Genomic DNA, 21,416 nt, shown 5'->3' with positions numbered 1-21,416 from the left:
AAGCTATTCCTATTAGCCACCAGCGACAGGAATATTAAAACGTCCAGATCTAATGCTAAGTCAGTCCTGATTTAATGCACACAGGCTGGCGAAATAGCTGGACCTGGGCTTCCAGCCGCAATGTGGATATGATAGCAGAAGAAAAACATCATGTGACAGCCGTCTGTGCTTTCCCCTCTCACTTTCACATTCCTGCTTATTAAGATACATGTTGCTGTGGCTGACATTACTGTGAGTCACATCATCTTCATACTTCTGGGCTTAAATAAGCATTTATGAATATTCTCCGCAGCATCTAATTACAGTTCAGAAAATGGCACCACCACCCCTGAGAAGTCAAGTGTTTTAATTGGTGTTAGGGGTAAAGATAATTACACTCTGAAGGAGGGTCAAACAGCCAGATACCAGAGAATGTATCCTGATTCTCACAAAAATGCAGGACTGGGTTAAGTAAGAGCTGATGTTAGATGACTACATTTCATAACTGGTAGTTATATGGGTTTTTAATCAATCAATAGTATTTATTGAGCACATACCGTGAGCAGAGCACTGTACTAAGAGCGTGGGAGAGCACAATACAACAGAGTTGGTGGACCTCTTACCTGCCCACAACGAGAGTTCCACCATGTTGTCACAGGACTTTCTGCCTCAGCAGCCTTGTGATATTGAGTGGACACTTTTGGGACCCAAGGCAGTGAGGAAGGGGTGAATGGTACTTGGTTGATGTTACCTGAGTGAGGATACTTTCTATTTCTGAAGGTATGAAAGCCTTATTAAAAGCACATCTCCTTTGAGAGGCCTTTCCCGACTAAGCCCTCATTTACTTTTTTCCTACTCACTTCTGTATCGCCTTTGCACTTGGATTTGCACCCTTTATTTACCCCCTCCCCCTGCCCCACAGTACTTTTGTACTTATCCTTTATTTATTTTACTCTGTCCTCCTGTAGACTAAGCTCTTTGTGGTTAGGGAACATATCTACCAACTCTGTTACGTTGTACTCTCCCAAGTATAGTGCTCTGCACATGGGAAGTGCTCAGCAAATGTGATTGATTGATTGATTGTGCCCTAGTCGGTGCCTCTGCCTTGACTCAGTAACCTACCAGATGGTTAGTACAGTGCTCTGCACACAGTAAGCGCTCAATAAATACAATTGAATGAATGAATAGCCCTCCCCTGTTCCTCCCCTTCCAGACCTCTGAGGACCACACTGAGTTTGCCAAGGATGGCCGTAGGAAGGAGAGAAATCAAAAAGGTCTGGAGTGTGGATGAGGCTAAAAAGCTGTCTTTGGGCTAGGGGACAGACTGAGTGCATGCTCTCAGGGTGGGATCAGGATCGTGACTATTATATATGTCTCCAAAAACATTGGTCTTGCCTACGTGGTATGAGGCTCCTGGTTTCATCCTGCCCCTTATCTGTAGCTTGTCCTATGCCAATTCAGGGCAACGTTGGCATTTTTATTGGGTTTTTTATTTAAATGATGAGTCTTGAATACGTTTAAAAAATGGAGAAGTGATCTGGAATTAATTTTTTGTTGTTGTTTATGATAGTAAAAAAGTACTGTACCTAAAATTTCAGCCTGAAAGACTAATGCTAATATAGCCAATCCCCAGTGCAGATAAAGTCCGACCATTCCCCTGCCATAAACAGATAATAATGATAATAGCATTTATTAAGCGCTTACTTTGTGCAAAACGCTGTTCTAAGCACTGGGCAGGTTACAAGGTAATCATGTTGTCCCACGGGGGGCTCACAGTCTTCATCCCCATTTTACAGATGAGGTAACTGAGGCCCAGAGAAGTGAAGTGACTTGCCCAAAGTCACACAGCTGACCATTGGTGGAGCCGGGATTTGAACTCATGACCTCTGACTCCAAAGCCCGTGCCCTTTCCACCGAGCCACGCTGCTTCTCTGATGTCTAATCGTCCTCTCTGCTAGCAGCAGTCTGAAGGAAGTGATTGAGTGAGCCATGCTGGTATGGCCACAGACCCCAGTGGTGTCCTTTAGATGACAGTTCTTGTCTGGGGGGGGTTGAACAGGTTCATGAGAAGGGGGGCGCGGAGGGTTTGCACATGAACTGAGGTACTGCACAAGGTGCTGCCCTTTCCCCGTGAGCATCTACTCACCCTCTACCCCTCCCTTGTCCCTTGGAATGGAGTTGGGAGCCCCAGGACCTCGAAAATGAGCATGTCAGATGGAGCAAGAGGCAGGTGCTCATAGAGAAAGTTTAATTACACAAACAAACACTGCTTCCTATTTGTCCATAGCTTCCCATTCATCACTCACGCAAACATTTTCACAGCCCAAAAACAATGAGGGCAGGCAATGTCACTTTGTTTTTTGGGGGTTTTTTTACTTCCCAAGCACTTAGTTCAATTCATTGCACCCCATGGGTGCTCAGTAAATGCTATTACTATGAACACACAGATTTTCACAACCCAGCAAGCACACACACATACACATATGCATACTCGTGGGCCAAAATCCGGGTAGTAGAGGTGGAAACTGGAGCCCAGATGCAGGATTACTGCCAGTGGAATAATTCCCAAAGAGATTATTCAGACACTTAGTTCAGTGCCCCGCACAGTGTAAGTACTCAGTAAATACTACTCATGATGAAGCTCGAACACCCACTCACCCTTGTTTAGGGGCTGACAGAGATTCATGTAACTAGACTGTAATTATATTATGGGCAAGGAACATGTCTGCTAATTATTTTGTATTGTATTTTCCCAAATGCGTAGAGCAATGCTTTGCACTAGTAAGTGCTCAGTAAATACCATTGATTGATGTAACTGAATTTCAGATTCTATGGGACACAGAGGCAGCCCATTCTCTCCTTCCCTCTCTCTCCCTCTGCCTCTTAACTGGGATGAACACAGAAGTACAGCACGGACTTTCATGGTGGACGTATGATCTTCACCTGGTTTTAATTTCTGGGGATGATGATAATAATAATGGTATTTGTTAAATGCTTACTGTGTGTCAAGCACTAGGGCAGACACAAGATAATCAGTTTGGACACAATGCTGTCCCTGTCCCTTATCTGCTGTGTGACCTTGGGCAAGTCATTTAACTTCCCTGTGCCTCAGTTACTTCATCTGTAAAATGAGGATTTAAGAGTGTGAACCCCATGTGCGACAGGTATCCAACCTGATTAACTTGTATCTACCCCAGCGCTTAGAACAGTGCTTGGCATATAGTAAGCATTTAACAAGTACCATAATAATAATTATTATTATTATTATTAAATGCAACTGGCATTCTAAGTACCAGAGAGAACAGGTGTTTATTTCCCATTTTAAAGATGAGAAAACTGAGGCACAGAGAAACTAAGTGACTTGCCCAAAGCAATAGTAGTAGTATTTAGTAAGTGCTTACTATATGCAGAGAACCCTACTAAGCACTGGGCACTGTAATCAATCAAACAACCAATCAATTGTATTTATTGAGCGCTTACTGTGTGCAGAGCACTGTACTAAGCGCTTGGGAAGTACAAGTTGGCAACATATAGAGACGGTCCCTACCCAACAGTGGGCTCACAGTCTAGAAGGGGGAGACAGAGAACAAAACAAAACATATACAAAATAAAATATAACTAAGCACTGTACTGTACCAACGTCACACAAGAGGCAAGAGACTGCTGCCCGGATTATCTTTGTCCAGAAACGCTCTGGACATATCACTCCCCTCCTCAAAAACCTCCAATGGCTACCGATCAATCTGCGCATCAGGCAGAAACTCCTCACCCTGGGCTTCAAGGCTGTCCATCACCTTGCCCCCTCCTACCTCACCTCCCTTCTCTCCTTCTACTGCCCAGCCCGCACCCTCCGCTCCTCCACCACTAATCTCCTCACTGTACCTCGCTCTCGCCTGTCCCGCCATCGACCCCCGGCCCACGTCATCCCCCGGGCCTGGAATGCCCTCCCTCTGCCCATCCGCCAAGCTAGCTCTCTTCCTCCCTTCAAGGCCCTGCTGAGAGCTCACCTCCTCCAGGAGGCTTTCCCAGACTGAGCCCCTCCTTCCTCTCCCTCTCCCCCCTCCATCCCCCCGCCTTACCGCCTTCCCCTCCCCACAGCACCTGTATATATGTATATATGGTTGTACATATTTATTACTCTGTTTATTTATTTATTTATTTATTTTACTTGTACATTTCTATCCTACTTATTTTATTTTGTTGGTATGTTTGGTTCTGTTCTCTGTCTCCCCCTTTTAGACTGTGAGCCCACTATCGGGTAGGGACTGTCTCTATGTGATGCCAATTTGTACTTCCCAAGCGCTTAGTACAGTGCTCTGCACATAGTAAGCGCTCAATAAATACGATTGATTGATTGATTGAAGAGACAGAGCCAGGATTAGAACACAGGTTCTCTGACTTCTAGGGCCGTGCTCATTCCACCAGACCATGCTGGCTTTTCTGCAGTGTCTGTAAGTTTTTGGGAGTTGGAGTTCCAGTTCTTCAGAGTTCAGCTGAAGCTTACATTTTGGGAACTTGTAAAAGAAGGGTGTATCAGAAAATCCCTGCACAATGGCCACCAGGTAGTTGATATCATGTTCTCTCTGTAGTGTGAAGAGAGCCCCAGGGCCACAACATGTACTCACTGAAGGGAGAGTGTCATGAAATCAAGACTGCAAATCTTTATTGTTTGCTCATGGCTTCAGTTTGACCAAAAAAAAAAAATTATGTTGCCTTATTTAGGCACATTCATTCAGAATCCACCTACCCATGATCCCTGTAACTCTGATAATTGGCCCTTTCAGGGTGAATTCTTTCAGGTGTCCCAGCTTTCCTTCTTCCTTCTCTTCCAGTTAAGATTTTCAGTCATCTGTCCCTGAACTCCAGCAGTAATGTCTGAGTGAATTATCTTGTCCTGAGTGCATTAATTGGATGGCATGGGTTCAAAGTGGGTTTAGTGGTGACCCATACTTAGCCAGTCCTGACAGTACATGTTAGGGTGTGGGTGTCTTATGTCATTTTGCTTTTAAACCTCAACTGTCAGTATGTTCTTCCACTTGGTCCCCCAGGGCACCTGGAGATGATCACACATTTGGGAAAGCCCCAGGATTATCCCCAAGTAAATGTAGTGACTCATTAGATTGGGTAGCTCCTAGAGAGCAGAGACCATGTCCTCTGCTTCTTCTTTACCTTCATAAACACTGATAACAATCATGTCTGCTTCTTCTCTACCTTCCTAATTGTGCAGTACAATACTTTTCATATAGTAGGTACTGAAACACTCATAATCAATCAGTCGTATTTATTGAGCGCTTACTGTGTGCACAGCACTGGACTAAGCGCTTGGGAAGTACAAGTTGGCAACATATAGAGACAGTCCCTACCCAACAGTGGGCTCACAGTCTAAAAGTCATAACAGTCATGTTGATGAGCCAGTACAGTAGTATAACCGTGTTTACAGCCCCTTCTTCTCCTATCAGTGCTCCCCTGTGCCATCACCCCCAGGTTTGATAGACGACTTGAACATTGGAATTCCATTAGCATTCTTTTGTCACTTCTTAAGCAGCAGAGCCGCCTGATATCATTATTCCACTTTTAAGATGTACAGGGTTTCAACTCCATAACCTTTTTAATTTAAGACCCACAAGTGAACTATGAAGGCATGGTATGTGAATTTCACCCTCTATAAAAGTAGAGGCAAGGGAACGATAAATGGTATGGAAATTGCATTTCTTCTTATTATTAGTAACTCTAATAGTACCTAGTAGTGCAAGTGTGCTCTGTGATTAGTGATGTTTAGAACATACGAAAGGCACAGATCCAGCTCTCAGGAACCTTGGAGAAGGTTTTGCAAAATGTTCCAAACTAATGCATGGAAATGCTGCAGTAAATAGATTCATTCTATTTACCTTTATAGTGGTTTCCTGTGAGAATCAATTTGAACTACTACTGTGTAGCCTGAACTCCCTTCTCTCCTTCTACAGCCCAGCCCGCACCCTCCGCTCCTCTGCTGCTAACCTCCTCACTGTGCCTTGTTCTCGCCTGTCCCGCCGTCGACCCCCGGCCCACGTCCTCCCTCTGGCCTAGAATGCCCTCCCTCCGCACATCTGCCAAGCTAGCTCTCTTCCTCCCTTCAGAGCCCTACTGAGAGCTCACCTCCTCCAGGAGGCCTTCCCAGACTGAGCCCCCTTTTTCCTCTCCCCCTCCCCAGCCCCCCCCACCCTACCTCCTTCCCCTCCCCACAGCACCTGTATAAATGTTTGTACAGATTTATTAATCTATTTATTTTACTTGTATGTATTTACTATTCTATTTATTTTGTTAATGATGTGCATCTAGCTATACCTCTGTTTATTCTGATGACTTGACACCTGTCCACATGTTTTGTTTTGTTGTCTGTCTCCCCCTTCTAGACTGTGAGCCCGTTGTTAGGTAGGGACCGTCTCTATATGTTGCCAACTTGTACTTCCCAAGCGCTTAGTACAGTGCTCTGCACACAGTAAGCACTCAATAAATACGATTGAACGAATGAATGAATGAATGAACTCTTAGAAGAATAGGGTACAGGGACTGTCTGATCTGATTCTGTTTCTACCCAATCAGTGGTATTTATTGAACACTTACTGCATGCAGAACACTGTAGTAAGCACTTGGGAGGGTATGATACAATAGAGTTAGGCTCAGTCTCTCCCCTCAAGTAGATTACAATCTAGTGGAGGAGACAGACATTAAATAAAATACAGGTGAGGGAAGCAGTAGCACTAGTGAAAACTCGTATGTTCTGGGCAGCAGCATGGGAGAGTTGAGGGCAGAGACTCAAGTTTACTGCATGGAAGGAGGCAATGGTAAACCACTTCTATACTTTTACCAAGAAAACTCTATGGGTATACTACCAGAACGATTGCTGATGGGGGTGGTGCGTTCTGGGAGAGATGTGTCCATGGCGTCGCTATGAGACGGAGACAAGTCGACAGCATAAGACAATGCAAGGGAAGTAACTGAGTTTAAGGATATCTACACAAGTGCTGTGAGGTGAGCAGCTAGGTACTTAGGGTGTTTGGACTTAAGTGCGTCAGAAACACAGTAATAGTGAAAGGAGCACGGTCTGGGATCCCAGCTTGCTTGCTGTGTGATCTTGGGGAAATCAATCAGTCAGTGGTATTTATTGTGCGTTCGCTATGTGCAGAGCAATGTACTAAGCAATTGGGAGAGTGCAATATCAGTTAACTTCTCCGGGCCTCAGTTTACTGATCTATAAAATGAGATTTCAATACTGGTTCTCCATCCCCAGTAGCCTGGGAGCCCCATGTGGGTTGTGTCTGTTGGGTCTATCCTGTATATACCTCAGTGTTTCGTACAGAGTTTGGCACATAGTCGGTATATCAGAGGTTCCATTATTAGGAGCCCACAGTAGTACCCCAGCAGATATGACAGTACTTTTCATATAGTAAGCTCTTAATAAGTACCATGATTGTTGCCATAATATGTTGGGATAGAGGTAATGGAAACAGAAGAAGGAGGAGGGAGAAGGTAGCTCTAGTGGTATTGAAGTATGTGAAAGTCTCAGTGTTACTTTAGGCCTGCTGAGGGCAGGGGCAGCTTTGACCATAGTTTGTTCCTCCCTGTTTCCTCTCTGCTCCTCCCAGACTTCCCCTTCTTTCTATCTTCCCTGCATGTTGATGAGCTGGAATTCCAAACAGCTAACGAGTGAACATTCGGGGGAATGTACTGGAAATAATACAGCAATGGGAATAATGCTCAGCAGGCAATAATAGCCTAATTGCCAGAATTTCTCTCCTTTCTGGTTTTCTTCCCATGTCTGTGGTATGCTGTTGTTGGCTTGAAAGACAGCTGGTTTACACTTCTGACCTCTCCCAGGCACACAAACCCTTTCTTTTGTAATTCTTAGGTATCTTACCATTCACTCAGTTTCTGAGCCAAGCACAAATAAATCAGCATGAAAAATCACCTGTCCAAAGAGACAGTTTACAAGTGTAGATAACTCTAGAGTATCCGTGGTAAGGGCACAAGGAAAAGTAAAATCATGAAATTCAAAAGCTTCGATTAAAACTAACATTCTCCCTCACCAAACCTTTCTACAAGCAGCAAAAGGGACTGTTTTAGTTTTATCTCCTCTCCCTCTTCCTGCCATCTCTCTAACAGAGGTGTGATTGAACAGGGAAATGGTCACCAGCACGAAGGAAAGAGAAGTAAAGAGCAGTGAATGAGCACTCTAAACCGGATAATCAGCTGTCCTGAGCATGTCTCTGTATATGCCATTCGATTATGCAGTCCGTTACTTCCTTTATTCATATGTATTTTCATATCTGTCTTCCCCGTTGGAGTGGAGCCTCCTTGAAGGCAGTGCGTGTGTCACTTGCCTGTTCGGTACTTGTTCCTTGTGAACTGGTATCATGTGCACTTACTCTTTTGTAGTGTTCTGCACACAGTAAGTTTTCAAATTCCAGTTATTGCAGGTTTCTAGTACAGTGAGTGCTCAATAAATGCTGTTGCTACTGCCATTAGGGACCCGGATTTTTATACTAGACTACTTTGACCTGAGATGTCAAGGTTTCATGAAAGCAGCACTCTAGCCCCAGTATCTCTTCATATCCCCTCCCTATGAAGCCCAATCAATTCAGTCAGTGGAATTTTGGAATTTATTAAGAGTGTACCGTGTATAGAGAACTGTGCTGCTGCTGCTACTACTACTACTACTACTACTACTACTACTACTACTACTACTGCTGCTACCAATAAGTATGGTATTTGGTAAGTGCTTACTATGTGCCAGGCACTGTTCTAAGCAGTGTTTGAGAAGCAGTGTGGCTTAGTGGAAAGAGCACGGGCTTGGGAGTCAGAGGTTGTGGGTTTGGATCCCGGCTGCACCACTTGTCATCTGTGTGACTTTGCGCAAGCCACTTAACTTCTTTGTGCCTCAGTTACCTCATCTGAAAAATGGGTCTAAGACTGAGGCCCTCGAGGGACAACATAATAACCTTGTATCTACCTCAGTGCTTAGAACAGTGCTTGGCACATAGTAGGTACTTAACAAATGATACCATTATTATTATCATTATTATTATTATTATTATGCTCTGGGGTGAATATGAATTGGGTTGGAGGGAGTGTAGTACAGCTGAGTTGGTATAAGTGTTCCCTGCCCAAAAGAAACTAGCAGTGTATAGATGAGCTTACAGTCCAGAGGCCACTATGGAATTGCTCAGACTCAGAATTAGGGTATCGGGGATGTAGCCAAAAGAGATGAGAAGAGAAACTGCTTCTGCTGCTGAGACTCCATCAGCTCCGCAAAATGTATATATTCCGAGCTGCTTCTTATTGCCCTCCCAGCAGAGGCCCAAACACTGGAGAACCACTATCAGCCACAGCAAGAACATTTTTTCTGCTTCTTCAATTCTCCCTGAACTCCAGAAAACCTAGGAAGAAGAACCTAGCAGAAAACCATTTTGGCCTCACCCCATAAAGAATAAAAGCAATAATGATTATGGTATTTAAGTGCTTACTATGTGTGTGGCAAGCATTGTTCTGAGTGCTGGGGTAAATACAGCATAGTTGGACTGGACTCAGTCTCTGTCCCACAAAGAGCTCACAGTTTTAATCCCCACTTTACAGCTAGGGGAACTGAGGCCCAGAGAAATGAAGTGACTTGTTGAAGGTCACACAGCAGACAAGTGGCAGAGCCAGGATTAGAACCCATGACCTTCTGACTCCCAGGCTCATGCTCTATCCATGAACTGTAAATCACCCTCAGAGTGGCCTTCCCTGACTAGGCACTCATTTCCTCATTTCTCATTCTTTTAGGCATTGTTCTTGCACTTCGATTTCCATCCTTTATTCACCTCTCTCTCAGCCCCACAGCACTTAAGCACTTAAGTACATATTCATAATTTATATATTTATATTAATGTTAGTTTTTCCCTCTAATGTTGTGGGCAGGGAACATTCCAGTGCTTAGAACAGTGCTTTGCACATAATAAACGCTTAACAAATGCCATTATTATTATTATTATTATTATTATTATGTCTGCTAAATGTATTATACTGTACTCTCCCTGGAGCTTAGTACAGTGCTGTGCACATAGTAAGTGCTCAATAAATACCATTAATTGATTGATTGAGAGAGGCATATATTGGGTTGAAAACCTTTATATCATACTTAAGAAAGTAGTTACAGTCGGTATGGAACATTGAATGTAAGCACATCTAAAGAAGAGGCCAGGTTTTATAGTTCTAGAGTGGACGTGAGTGGATATAACATGCAAAGTGGTTTATTTTTGAGAAGATTGAGTGCAAACATCTTTGATTAAATATGAAATGTTGTCTGCAAAAAGCAATTTTCCTCCAGTATGAATTTTCCTGTTGGTTCCAGAAAAGGCTTCATGAAAAAGCATATTTCAGTGAGGAATCTGGCACACACACAAAAAAAAGATAGCTTGATTGAGTCTTAGGAAACAGAGCACTATAAACAGCCGCATAAAATAATTCTTAAGAGAAAAGCGAGGTAGACGCCTATAAGAGGGATAGTTTGGGTATTTATTCTCAATACCCCTAAGCTTCTGTGTTTAGTTCATTCAGCAAAATAAAGATGATTATAAAGTTATGCTACTCACGCAGTGTTATAGGATTTGTAAGCTACTATTTGTATATTGAGTTTCTCAGTTGAAAGGCATGCATTACAAATTGAATATTAATTGCCTAAGTGTTAAGGGTTATTTATCAAGATTGAGCATTGCCTGATCTAGATGACAGAGAGCTTCAAAAGGGTCTGGCCTGCAGATAGTATAAGCACTCATAAAATTATATGGTTCCAATTTGATGGCTGTACAATAGTGTGTAATCCTGGAATGAATGTCTAAGGAAATACAAAGTACTTATTTTTAGGATGTGGATTGGCAAAAGTCATTGATGTGAAAGCCAGAGAGACCTAAGGGCACTGAGGCCACAGAACAGGTGTGAGGGATAGATGAAAACTTTGTCGGTTTTCCCTGGTCCTTCTTGCCTCTAAATAAAGGAGTAACAACAACAACAATAATAATAATACTGGCATTTGTTAAGTGCTTACTATGTGCAAAGCACTGTTGTAAGCGCAGTGGTAGATACAAGGTGATCAGGTTGTCCCACGTGGGGCTCACAGTCTTAATTCCCATTTTATAGATGAGATAACTGAGTCACAGAGAAGTTAAGTGACTTGCCCAAAGTCACACAACTGGTAAATGGCGGAGCTGGGATTAGAAACGCACGACCCCTGACTCCCAAGCCCGGGCTCTTTCTATTAAGCCTCGCTGCTTGGCTGCTGTGCGACTTTCAGCAAGTCACCTTACTTCTTTGTGCTTCAGTTACCTCATCTGTAAAAAATGGGGATCAAGAATGTGAGCCCAATGTGAGACAGGGACTGTGTCCCACGTGATTAACTTGCATCTACGCCAGTGCTTAGACTGTGATCCCGTTGTTGGGTAGGGACCGTCTCTACATGTTGCCGACTTGTACTTCCCAAGTGCTTAGTACAGTGCTCTGCACACAGTAAGCGCTCATTAAATATGATTGAATGAATGAATGAACAATACTTGGCACAGAGAAGCGCTTAACAAGTATCATTATTATTATTATTATCACTTCCAGCACCGCTACCAGCCTGCACTGTGACCTTGGACAAGTCACTTAACCTCTCTGTGAGCCCCATGTAACACACGATTTATGCCCAAAATGTGCCTTTTTTTTTTTTACATGTGTTCACTGCTTACTCTACCAGGCACTGGTATGAGCCATGCTGCTTCTCTAATCTGCTGATCTAATCTCCTCTAATCTGCTAATCTAATCTTCTCTTCTGCTAATCTGTTTGGACGCAGTCCATGTCCCACATGGGGCTCACAGTCTTAGTCCACATTTTACATAGGGTAACTTAGGTATAGAGAAGTTAAATGAGTTGCCTAAAGTTACCCAGCAAACAGTTGGCAGAGCAGAGATCAGAACCCAGGTCCTTACTCTCATCACTAGGTAAACACTGCTTCTGCAGCATATTTGTAGATGTAAGGTTAACATGGCACAAAGTTTAACACCTAATTTCACCACTATTATTTTTTGGAGGACTTCAAGCAGTCATGACAATAGAGACTTTAGTACTCCGCTTTAGCCTGTATAAAGCGGATCTTCTTGGGCCTCTCTAGAGGCAAAGGAATCTGTTTTGCACACTGTTCGTTGGGTATTGGAGTCCCTGTAAGGTATGTACTAGCACCCTCAACTTGGACCTTCTGTGGTCACACTCCAGTTCGTTAGTGCTTGGGAAAATCACCCATAGGCCTCTTCTTCTGAGGCTCCATATTTGGGGGGCGAGGGTAGGACTGAAGGGAGTCAGCTGTCTGGCACTTAGAATCAAAAGGATGTTGGTGAGACTTATGCCCATGAATGAATGTATGATTTACGGCCCCACGGACGTGGCTAATAGCACTCTCACTGCTCTCATGACCCTCATCGAACTGTGTGGCGTTTCAACACTGCTGTTATCATGATGATTAATGAGAGTTGTGCAATGAAAACTACTCGAGTTTGCTGGGGTAAAGTCATAGTATCCTGATGTTCGAGTCAGCAGGTGATGTTACGTCAGCATTGAGGATATTTTGGGAAGGCATTAATGTCAACAGTGGGTGCAATGTCAGAATTCCTTCACTAAGTTTGGGACTATTCTTTATGACAAGGAGTATCCCAGTGAGAAGTTGTGGTATTTTTTTTTTTTGGATAACTGGTAAATCTCACCCAAATCCTAAATTATGAGCCAGTTTGAAAGTTGATGAAGAGCAATAATGGGATATAAACTTTGGATCATTCCTGTTATTTTGGGTAAAATATACATTTTAATCTGTAGTTAATAGAGGTTTCTCTCAGTAGCAGGCTCACACACTGGCAAAAAAATGCATTTCAGAAATTGTATTTTTTCCAAGGAAGAAAGTATATTTATTTAGAAATCCTCTTTTTTTTCCTGTGTCATTTCCTTTGAAAATCCAGAGAAGCAGCATGGCTTAGTGGAAAGACCCTGGGCTTGGAAGTCAGTGATCATGGGTTCTAATCCCAGCTCCACTGCTTGGCAGCTGTGTGACCTTGGGCAAGTCACTTAACTTCTCTTGCCTCAGTTCCCTCATCTGTAAAATGGGGATGAAAACTGTGAGCCCCTCGTGGGACAACCTGATGACCTTGTATCTACCCCAGCACTTAGAACAGTGCTTGGCACATAGTAAGCGCTTAGCAAATACCATCATTATTATTCTAAATCTGGGGGAACTTAAAAATTTTTAAGAAAAATTACATTGAAGCATGACAGAGAAATTGAATATGTTCATTGCTCTTATGGAGCAGGATAGTGATTGGGCTTGAGCACCAAATGAGTCAGTGGAATCCTGGGTTTCGGTTCCAGTTTTGCTGTTTGTTTTCCACAGCCAAAGTACTTGAGAGTCTCTTAGCCCCCACCCCATAGAGGAAGTAACAACAGTTTCTGTTTGAAAAGATTTTCAAAATGTGAAAAATTGGTCAGTTATATTTATAGCCAACAGTATTGCAATTTATATATTTTTCATGTTTTGAGAGTCTGAGAGGTTGCAGTGTCTTGCTGTAATGAATTTAATTTAAGCATGCCATTGAAAACACCACTTGTAGATTGAGACCCAAACCTGGGGATTACAGTCACACATTTGACAGTCACCAGGGGGTGACTTAAAAAAAGTAACTTTAAGCTGTTTTTTAGTTTAAAAAACAAAAATGAACCTGCTCATAAGTCCTCAAAGGCCACCAAATCATTTTGGGAGACAGGGGAACATTTCCAGAAACTTTTGACTGGATGTGTTTAGACTTCCAGTGGGTTTTGCCTGCATAGCTTTATGACAGTATTTGAGTCAATAGAAGAAATACTTTTCCAACCTTGACAGGAAGTTACTGAAGTCTTTGGAGAATTCCTGCCCAAAGGAGAAAGTTCTCAGGAGGCCAGGATCAGGGGTCCTGAATGATGAACACAAATACATAATCCCGGCTCTGCCATCTGTCTGCTGTGTGACCTTGGGCAAGTCACTTAACTTTTCTGGGCCTCAGATACCTCATCTGTAAAATGGGGATTGAGACTGTGAGCCCCACATGGGGCAGGAACTGTGTCCAACCGAATTTGCTTGTATCTACCCCAGTGCTCAGTACAGTGCCTGGCACATAGTAAGTGCTTAACAAATACCAATATTATTATTATTATATCCTACACTGTAAGCTCAGTGTGGCCAGGAAATGTGTTTACCAAGTGTGTTGTACTTTCCTAAGGACTTAAGACAGTACTCTGCATATGGCAATTGTTCAAATATAGGACTGATTGATTATACTTAGTGTACTTAGAGCAAAAAATGACATTTTTTCCATTTTGAAAGTGCTTACTAGAAACATCGTCTTCTGACCCATTATAACTGTGTGTGGACTTTTACATAAAAAGCTTACTAATAACAATAATAATAATTGTGGCATTTAAGTGTTTGCTGTGTGCCAGGCACTGTGCTAAACACTGGGGTAGATACAAATTTCTTAGCTTGGACACAGTCCCTGTCCCACATGGGGCTCACAGTCTCAGTCCCCATTTTATAGATGAGGTTGCTGAGGCACAGAGAACTTAAGTGACTTGCCCACGGCACATGTAGCGGAGCTGGGATTAGAACCCATGACTTTCTGACTCACAGGCCCGTGCTCTGTCAGCTACACCATGCTGCGTCTACTAGTAGGTAGTGATGTGGTTTAAGTCTTTCATAGTTGCCTATTTTTACTGGTATTATGTCAATAACTGTTTGGCATACCCTGTGTGTACCTAGTATATACTAGGAACCAGACCAGAACTTCTTAGGTATCTAATCAAAACCTGTGTCCCCAAGGTAACCAAACTAGCCTTTGAACTGTCCAAGAATCAGTCCACGCTTTGGCCATTTGAAGCCGTTTGTCATTAGAGAAGCAAGCAGCGTGGCTCAGTGGAAAGAACAAGAACTTGGGAGTCAGGGGATGTGGGTTCTAATCCCGGCTCCGCCACTTGTTTGCTGTGTGACCTTGGGCAAGCCACTTAACTTCTCTGTGCCTCAGTTACCTCAGCTGTAAACTGGGGATTGAGACTGTGAGCCCCATGTGGGACAGCCTGAATACCGTGTATCTACCCCAGTGCTTAGAGCAGTGCTCAGCACATAGTAAGCGCTTCACAAATACCATAATTGTTATTATTACTATTATTATAAGACAACCCAACCTTGTAATATGTAATATGATTTATTCATATCATTGATTTCAACAAACACAACTACTGTTGCTATTTTCTATATTATTATTACCATTGTTATTGATTTTATTGGATGAGAAGGGAGCAAAAAAGTATTGAATAATTTCAATCTATCATATTTATTGAGCACTTATTGGGTGCAGAGCACTATAGTAAGAACTTATTTCACCTTATAAAATTAGCTTTGGCTAAGTTTTTTTTGTCATTCTACCATGCTTGGGTTTCAATACCCTTTTTGTAATTTTTTTAAGTCTGGTCAATCCCTTCTAATATAATACTATTCACAATTTTGGTTAAACTATTTTTTTTTTGCCTTGGGTTCAACATAAATCATTATGTTTTCTGGGACGATTTTATTTTATCAGGGTTATTAGTGAAATATTTACACCATAGTTAGTATTTGATTTTAGGTTGTGAAAGTAGAAAGCAGCATAGCCTACTATTCTACACTTTTATAATAAAATTGTACCCAAGATTTGTTGCTTAAGGAACAGATGGATCAGCGAAATTGCACTAGCAATTCTTCATTAGTTTGATAAGATGACCAGAAAATAAATTGTTTGTAGTTAAACCATGGAATGACTTGTGGAGCAGCTATCGAATCCCACAACTTTCTCCTTCTTTTTAATTTCTCTCACAAGCCCCAGTCTGCAAATGAAAGTGAACTGGATAGTTGATGCCAGAGACAGAGCTATTTCAAGTCAAATTCTTCATCCACCTGAAATAGTTGGATACTTGAACCAGAGAACATTGCAGAGGCGTGAAAATATCCGGATGATTTACATTAGTACAATCAGCCACATTTTAGGTCAAAACAATGACATAGATTTCCACAAAATAGTGTTTGGAGAATTTTGAAAATTGATCATTTTCTGTCTTAAAAAATGTGCAAAAAAGATTCTGTATTAGCAGTCTAAAAATTCTAGCATTACTGTAATCTTATGAAAAATAAGGTATTCAGAAAGGATGGAGGATTTGTAGACGTTAGGTGGAATGGAAAGCAGGAATCTATTCCACAGTGTGTGATTCTTGAGAGACCTTGTTAAAATCACCTGCTTCATTTGTTTTTTTCTCTTGGCCACAGTCGAGCTGTACATTTGGAGCTAAATTAATTAATACGCAAGCACTACCTCTTTTTTTCTCTTGGGGCTTCAAAGAAGCAGCATGGCTTAGGGGATAGAGCTTGGGGGGTCTGGGAGTCCGAAGGACCTGGGTTCTAATCCCCGCTCCACCACCTGGGCATGTCACATAACTTCTCTGGGCCTCAGTTACCTCATCTGTAAAATGGGGATTGAGTGTGAGCCCCATGCAGAACAGGGACCCTGTCCAATCTGGTTAATTTGCATCTACCCCCATGGTTAGAAAAGTGCTTGGCACATAGTAAGTGCTTAACAAGTACCATAATGATTATTTCAAACTCCCTTCCCTTTCATTGGACACAGACTCTTCCCAAACCTTTTAGACTGTGAGTCTTCCCCTTCTGCCCTGCCCCGAAACAGGGGCTGGATCTGTGTATTCTTTCTCAGTGTTTAGTACTGTGTTCTACACACAGTAAGTGCTTAATAAATACTATTGGTATTACTATTGCTTAGAAGGGCTGACTATGCTTCAGTTTGGACTTTGACATCCAAGCATTTGAAGTGAGCAAGAGCAGTTGGGGCTTTGTAGAAGACACATTGACTAATTTATTCAGGATGGTACCAATCCGAGATATTTGTATATTTTTCTAAAATTGACTGGGACAACCCAGAAAAATCTGGGCCTGTCCTTGTTAAACTGGACTTTTTGTAGCTGAGTAATAAGTCCTAGTGTCTGCAATTTAGAACAGACAGTAAAGGAACAGATTATTACCTATTGCAGTTCATTATAATAGAATTATCTGTAAAGAAAAGAAGATACTTTTCTATGCCTTATCGAGGGTGAATGTTCCACATTCTTTAAGCTGTCGGCTTGCGATTAATCTGCCACATCCTGGTGCCTTGTAGATAAAACAGTATCCTACAAGAGCAATAGGCCAGATAATCTCCGGCTGTCAAAGTTGCAGAAGATTCTTGGTTCTACTGTGTTATTATGAACACCGATTAGAATTTCTCAGGATAACATGAGATGGCAATTTGACCTGTGGTAAATTCTGTAGTCCACCAGGCAGGTCTGCTAATCCTGTTCTTTTATAGTTGGATGATCTCTTTTCATGTAGGTTTGAGACTCTGCACAAGATTTTAGGACACGGTATATGCGTCGTGTACTTGTTTATATCTTCAGTTTTCCCAGTTGAGCCACACAGGCATCTGTTGCTCTAATGATGAATTTCGGTAGGCTGCCCACACTCCAATATGGTGACGGTTGTGACGAGAGGCCGTAAAATGAAGGAAGGGAAATAGAACTACTTGGCAAACCCAAAGGGAACACAATCCTTCCTGTGGTTATGTGTTACCACACAAGCAGGGAAGCAGTGTTGCTTAGTGGAAAGAGCCTGGGCTTAGGAGTCAGAGCCTGTGGGCTCTAATCCCAGCTCCACCACTTATCAGCTGTATGACTTTGGGTGAGTCACTCAACTTCTCTGTGCCTCAGTTACCTCGTTTGTAAAATGGGGATTAAGATTGGGAGCCCCACATGGGACATCCTGATTACCTTGTATCTACCCCAGCGCTTGGAACAGTGCTTGGCACATAGTAAGCGCTCAACTAATACTGTCATCATCACCAGGCTGCCATTTCTCCTCAAGGAGGTAGTAACAGGAAAGACTGCTGTTCTGTGGGATGAACCCCTGGCCCAAAACAAGAGAGCAACAGAGAAAGCAGCATGAATAGAGCACAGGCCTGGAAGTCAGAAGATCATGGGTTCTGTTTCCGGCTCTGCCACTTGTGTGCTGTGTGACCTTGGCCAAGTCACTTCACTTCTATGGGCCTCAGTTACCTCATCCGGAAAATGGGGATTAAGACTGTGAGCCCCACGGGGGACAACCTGACTACCTTGTAACCCCAGCGCTTAGAATACTATTACATAATCATTATTATTGTTATTATTGTTATTATTATAGGCTGAAAAGTCTCTTTGGTACTTGGGGATGGGCAAGGTATACCTCCCCTCTTCTCCCTTGTTTTCTCAGCGCAAAGACACTAAAGTTCTACTGTGATTTCATTATGGCAGGTCATTTTTTTTTATGGTACTTGTTAAGCACTTATGTGTCAGGCACTGTTGAAAGTGCTGGAGTAGATACAAGTTAATCAGCTTGAATACAGTCCCTGTCCTACATGGGACTTTCGGGCTAAGTAGGAGGCAGAAGAGGTTTTGAATCCCCATTTTGCAGTTGAGGACAATGAGGCACAGAGAAATTAAGTGACATACCCTGGGTCAGCAGCAAGCAAGTGGCAGAGCCAAGAATTAGAACCTAGGTACTCTGCCTCCCAACTCCATGCTTTATCCACTAAGCAACACTGCTTCTCCACAAAAAGGAAAAACACGAACCAAATCAAAAAAAGAGATTCTGGTTCTTCCAAGGAAACTCCAAGCAGTTAGTATTCATATTCAGTCATATTTACTGAGCGCTTACTGTGTGCAGAGCACTGTACTAAGCACTTGGGAGAGTACAAAATAATAAACACATTCCCTGCCCTTAGTGACCTTACAGTCTAGAAGAGGAGATAGACATTAATACAAATAAATGAATTACAGTTCTGTACTAGAGAAAGGTACACACAATGTCTTTAATTCAATCCATCCCAGATTCCAGTGTTGTTCTTCCATTCTAAGAACGTAATTCCTGAAGTTGACTCAGAACTCTTTGGAGAAATGCTTCATGAGGGTATCTTTCTGGAGGATACTTTCTCCCAGCTCGTCAAGCCAGGAAGTGATTCAGGGAGCTTGGAGAGCCTCCATATGGTGTGAAATCTATATTTCCCAGCAATCTGAGTGGGCTTTGCTACAGTTCTGGTGAACCATTCAGAGAGCGTCCGACTGACAAGTGAAGAACTTGCATTTCTTTTAGGCAGTGGTTGGGCTTTCGAGTGGTTAGTGATGGTGTCATTTCAGGGCTACCTAAAGATAAAGAGGTCAGTTTGATAGTCTAATGAGACAGAGGATCCCCAATTAAGGGTGGTTAAAATAACTTGGAGAAATTATTCTTCTGTGCTCAGAGGAAGAAATTCCTTCAATTGCACATCATGGGAATCTCTTGATTCCAAGAACACTGATGATACCAGTATGTAGATAAATTTAAAGAAAAAAAAGTGAGATGAGGGTAGTTGGCTTCAAACTTCCCTTCTAATTCCCTCTAATGGGGTTTTTTTTTTGGTGAAATAATTTTTCCCTGGGATATTTTATCCCCTAGTCCTCAGAGATCAAAGTTTTGGTGACCTTGTGGACCTGGCCAAAGAGATCATGATGTTTAGAATCCTCAACTTGGATGATAAATTGTCAGTTGTTAATGACTTGGACCTGTAGCCGAAATTTTTTTTTTTCCAGTGAGACTGATTGAAAACTGTCAAGATTTTGATGATGAATCACTTATTCAAGGCAATCTAATGTGGATCATGCCTTATACTTGGAAACTAGGTTTTATTCATGGAAACATTTTTAATAGTTATAAACAGATGTACCGTGGATTGGGATACTTTGGGATTATGAGTACACAGCTCAAATCTGATGTATAAAAAATCTTGTTATTAAAAGAACTGAATTATTCAAAGGTTATTATAGTGCATATTAGTTGGTAATGAAAATGAGGTTCATGCATGTTGAGCTGTCAAGTGTGTAGACAGGTGGTGGAAAAATCCCTGTAATCCTGATTCAAAAAAATAGAAATAGATCATCCAAATGAAGTTATTTGCAGACTTTATAACCAAAGGACTGTACGTTTCTGAGTCAAATTGCAGTGTGAGGTCAAACTCCACAAAATTGATTTTTTTCAGAAAAATCAAAGGAGGCTTAAGAAAAACAGCTCATTGTTTAAGTAAAGGTTTTTTTTTTTTTAAATCGGTAGTAATGCGTAATTATTAGATATATTGGCAGAGACAGGAAACTGGTGAATGATAAAAATCCAGCACCCATCCATTTTCCCAAACACTGCATATTTGGAGACACTCTGATTATAAATGGGGAAGGAAATGTGGAGCAAACTCCAAATGTGGGAGTTATTGTGGGATGTATTTTGCTGAATTGACTGACGTTCTTATGTCCCCGTGCAGGCTATTTAGAGTCCCCTCTTGACTGTAAGCTTGTTGTGGGCAGGAAGTGTGTCTGTTATATTGTACTCTCTCAAGCACTTAGTACAGTGCTGTGCACACACAGTAAGCACTCAATAAATATGATTGATTGATTTATTGATTCTGTGAGACCTGGCCTGCGGGGGGTGTCTTGAAAAACGTAGCATAAGATATTGCGTTCACAAACTCCACTAAGTCAAAGTGTTTAGTGCATTTTCAGGCTTTCTTCTTGATAGCAGTAGGAAGGCTACACATCAATATAGCTAGTGACCTGGGAGCTAATTAGATGACTATGGATTTTCTCGCAGATGTTCCATTTAGAAATATTAGAAGTCTGCCCTACTCAGCAAGCCCACTAAATGTCTAGTATTTTTTTCAAGAAGGTAAATTAACTACATCAAGATTGGACAGGAAGTACAATATTTCCACGTCAAACTCAGATGGCTGCAGAAATATCCGGGTAGGGAGTTTAGAAAGTGAACACTACGTTTATCTAGGGTACTGCCAGAGGTCATCAAAGTAATAATAATAATTATTATTATTATGGTATTTGTAAAGTACAAATCATTGATTTATTGATTGAGAGGAAGGGTGTGCCCAAACATTTTGGGGCTTAGGGTTCCATAGGCCCATAAAACCTAGTGTGTTTTGTTATTATTATCTTTTACAGTGCCTTCAGTGTGGTAAATACAGTGATATATAAAATGTAGTTTTTGAGCTTTGTTCAAAGACCCTAAATTGCTCTAACATCTGTTGTATGTTCCCAAGCACCTTACTAGGTTATCACTAGAGTGATAACAATGATGTTGATAATGATGATACTAAGGCTATATCATTAACTTTTAAGGGAAGTTTTTATCTTCTGTTAGACTGAAGAGATCCATTTAGTTCAAAGAGCATTGTAAAGCCTCAGTTCTCCAGTCAGCTTGGATGCTCATCATCAGTGATATTTATTG

The 21,416-nt window shown here is 41.9% G+C and overlaps 1 protein-coding gene across 17 annotated transcripts in view; it reads left to right on the top strand.

The window, feature by feature from the left end:
- The window catches only part of MBNL1 (muscleblind like splicing regulator 1), a 305,447-nt gene that overhangs the window by 217,688 nt on the left and 66,343 nt on the right, over positions 1-21,416 (top strand). The window lies entirely within an intron of this gene.

The sequence above is a fragment of the Tachyglossus aculeatus genome, chromosome 1, assembly GCF_015852505.1.
Source record: "Tachyglossus aculeatus isolate mTacAcu1 chromosome 1, mTacAcu1.pri, whole genome shotgun sequence".
NCBI classification, from domain to species: domain Eukaryota; kingdom Metazoa; phylum Chordata; class Mammalia; order Monotremata; family Tachyglossidae; genus Tachyglossus; species Tachyglossus aculeatus.
Note: the sequence above shows the minus strand (reverse complement) of the source record. Positions and strands in the feature narration are given on the sequence as shown.